Source organism: Macrobrachium nipponense, chromosome 29, assembly GCF_015104395.2.
Source record: "Macrobrachium nipponense isolate FS-2020 chromosome 29, ASM1510439v2, whole genome shotgun sequence".
NCBI lineage: Eukaryota > Metazoa > Arthropoda > Malacostraca > Decapoda > Palaemonidae > Macrobrachium > Macrobrachium nipponense.
In genome coordinates, this window is record NC_061092.1 from 8,495,185 (window position 1) to 8,499,089 (window position 3,905).

At 33.5% G+C, this 3,905-nt stretch overlaps 1 protein-coding gene across 3 annotated transcripts in view; it reads left to right on the forward strand.

Annotated features, from left to right (window-relative positions):
* The first annotated feature begins 1,017 nt into the window (after positions 1-1,017).
* LOC135206087 (uncharacterized) overlaps positions 1,018-3,905 on the forward strand; it is a 22,037-nt gene continuing 19,149 nt past the window's right edge. Inside the window, exons 1-2 of one of the 3 annotated variants that reach the window (XM_064237304.1) lie at positions 1,018-1,171; positions 1,657-1,762. The gene's annotated coding sequence lies outside the window, so the exon portion shown is untranslated. Of the gene's footprint in view, positions 1,763-3,905 lie in introns of all 3 variants that reach the window. The other 2 variants (XM_064237305.1, XM_064237303.1) reach the window with 2 other exon arrangements.

Here is a 3,905-nt window from a genome sequence, read left to right on the forward strand (position 1 = left end):
ATAAATATATTATTTTGGAATTTCGCTGTGGAAGTGGAACACCGACTGCAAGAATCTTCTTGCATCTGGCGTCCAGCATCTCACCCTGTGGGAATCTTAGTGAATGTTTAATATTCTTTTAGCTGAAGAAAGTCAGGCGTTGTTTTTTTTTTTTCTTTTTTTTTCATTCCGGAGGAATTCTATATAACTGATATAAATATTTATTAAAAAAAAATTCTACGCCTGATATTTTTCGCCTTAGACCCTCAATCTTTTTTCTTTTTTAGCTGTCACTCTGAGACTTTGTTATTTAAATCTTCCTTGAACTACAACCCATTTATTTGTTAATTTAAGTCTGGTTTCAACAACACCCTATCTGCTTTGAACTACAACCCATTTCTTTCAATCTGCGTTGAACTACTACAACCTATTCATTTAAATCTTTGAACTACAACCTATCTGTTTACATCTGCTTTGAATTATAACCTATAATTCATACCTGCTGTGAACTACAACCTCTTGGTTCAAATAATTACAACCCATTTATTTAAATCTGCGTTGAACTACTACAACCTATTCATTTAAATATTCGAACCACAACCTATCTGTTTAAATCTGCTTTGAATTACAATCTATCATTTATACCAGCTGCGAACCACAACCTCTGTATTCGAAATTTGCATTGGACTACAACCTATTCATTTAAATATTTGAACTACACAAGTTCTTTATTTAAATATGCTTTTAATACAATCTCTTGTTTATATCTGCTGTGAACCACAACCTCTATATTCGAATCTGCATTGAGCTACAATAGTCCACTCAACTGACCATAGCCTACGGAACTCCAACCCCGCTCGACTGGCCAAACTAGTCAAACAACAGCAACATTCGCTCCGTCACTATAAGCGCTGAATCAACAACAGCCGCAGGCAGCAGGAGGAGGCAGCAGCAGCAGCAGCAGCAGTCAGCGAAAGTACTCTCCTCGGCAGAAAGTGAAAATGATTATTACCCGGACGGTGAGTCCATATGCTCCACTCGCGTCCCAGTCATCGGCGCGTGCGCACTTCTACCGCTTCCTTCCACCACGCTCGCCAGGGCGTCTTCTGTTGGCGCTGAACGTTTTTGCCGATTACGTTCGAAGTTTGAAGTGTTAATTTTTATTAGTCAGGCTCTCTCTGCTGTGTACGTGGTAGGCAGAAGTGCTACTTTTTATTAGGAGAATCGCTCTCTCTCTCTGTACGTGGTCTTGTTAGTGGTTTTCATAGATTTATAGACAGAGTTGACATTGGTAAAACGTCCTCACGAACTTTGTGTTCATTAGCAGCTTTCTGGGCGAACATCATTTTTATAATTTCAGATTCATTATCGATCAGTTACGGAGAATAAATTAAAAACTTTATGAACACACAATTTTCGTAGCATATTTTGATAATAAAAAGGACCAATAAATTAAAAAAATAGTCTTAGAAAATACCACCGGCCTTTCTGAAAGACCAGTAAATGAAAATATAGTCTTTGGAGATATCTTCTGACTTTCTGTAATTGAACAGAAGTCGGTTAAGTCAACAACACAGGTGGAGAAAGGCAAGGCAGACTTCAGAGAGAGAGAGAGAGCTCTTGTCATGTACCGGCCGTTACCGAAGTGAATCTCTAGCGCTCTTTTTGATGTTTTAGCGGTGATTCCCGCGCGCGCGATAAGTGGCCAGTGATTCGCGGAGATTCGTCCAGGTGATTCGGGGGATTGGTTTATAACTGCGGTATTAAATACGCGTGAATTCAGGTGAGTAATAGTATGGCTCTTGTTCTTTTATCTATATTGATTTATTAATGTCTCTTTACGACTGCAAACTGCTGCTATTATTTCTGATAAACTGTTGCAACAATTAATAATACTATTGTTATTATTATTGTTACGATGATATACTATATATATAAAATACAATCAGAATGAAATATATATTTTGTATATTTTAGTAATGATACCAGACATTCACATTCAAAATATCAGAATAACAGTGAATATTATTATTATTATTATTATTATTATTATTATTATTATTATTATTATTATTATTATTATTATTATCGTTGTTGTTGTTGTTGTTGTTGTTGTTGTTGCAGTTGCTAATCGAAATATTTCGGGACTATAAAATTCGACTGACTACAATTTTTTTATGATAATGACAATAACAACATCAACAACACCAATAATAATAATAATAATTGCAGGTCCACAATAATATCGCATGTGAAGTATAAAAAATCTTTAATAATGAGAGATCTCGAACCTTGTACTAGGTTCATCTTCAGTGAAGTGACTTATACTTCACATGCGATATTATTGTGGACCTACAATCATTGTCATCATTTTCGACACTGAAAATTGTGCCCACCAATAATAATAATAATAATAATAATAATAATAATAATAATAATAATAATAATAATAAGTGTTCAGCCTTCGATATCTTAATCTCCTTTTAATCAAATTTCCTTATCTGATAACTTATCTAAGGGCTAGATGATAGCTGCTACTCGTCAAAAATTCTATATATATATATATATATATATATATATATTATATATATATATATATATATATACATGATATATATATATATATAAATATATATATATAATATATATATATATATATATATATAAAATATATATATATATAATATATATATATAAACTCCCTAAATCTGATTTATGGTCCAAAAGTGTTTTAATTTCCGAGGTAACAGAACTTGGAGAGTCTTTCTTCATTGTAAATTGTGACAAATTAATACATTAAATTCGTTTATGATATCAAGTTATGGTATCGATATTTTTTCTATCTTAAATGGAATATTTTTGCAACGGCACAGAGATCAGTCAAGTCGGCATCAATATCTTTTCTTTTATGAACAGAGATCACTGGATAACTGAGATGTCTTTCAGGTAAAGATATTCTCTTAGTTGGAAATATATTTTCACGATTATACAGAAGTCAGTCAAGTTACCATCAGTATCTTTACCCGAGATATTTTTCTCATGAGAGCAAATTATCTCAATAAAAAACACATAAACATTTCTCCATCGCCAGATACATTTACGAAATATCTTTTCTTCGCCCGTTTTCTATCATAGAAAAAACCACACATTCCAGATAGAAAGCTCGCACGAGAAAGCAACTCGATCTTCGACAGAAAGTTCCCTTACGAATGACCATCTTCAAAATAAATGCTCTGTAATAATCCGCTCATGACGATCTGAAATGATATCCGATTCGCAAATCCGCCGTGAACTGTCACGCCTAATTTGCTCTGAATTAGTGCCTAATTCGCTCTTGAATTTCTAGCAAATTCGCACAGATTCTACGCTTTCGTTCGATCTTTCCCGAAGAAGATTGCTGCTGTACATAGGAACGACGGAGAAGCTTTCACATAGGAGGGTCTGCCTTCCCTCAACTCCCTCCTTCCCCCTCCCCCTCCCCCTCCTCCTCCTCCTCCTTCCTCCTCCTCCTTCTCCAATACACGCTTTTTATTTGTTCATTTATCTGCATGTGCATGTTCACTGTTTATATAGAATTATCTATTTTCGTTCATTCTTATTTAGTATATATAATTACACACACACACACACACATATATATATATATATATATATATATATATATATATATATATATATATATATATATATATATATATATATATATATATATATATATATATATGCGTTTCATTTATACAAAAAAATCAGCATTTTTTCCCCCTGTCATTTAGTCCCCTGTCATTTATAGAATACGTAGTCCCTGAAAGTAGGACTACGTATTCTATAAATACTGACTGATTGTTATGAGTGATCTATGGACAGAAGGTGACGGAAGATATTGGTGTGAAATACATTGCCATGTACTTCTACATGATATTTATCTC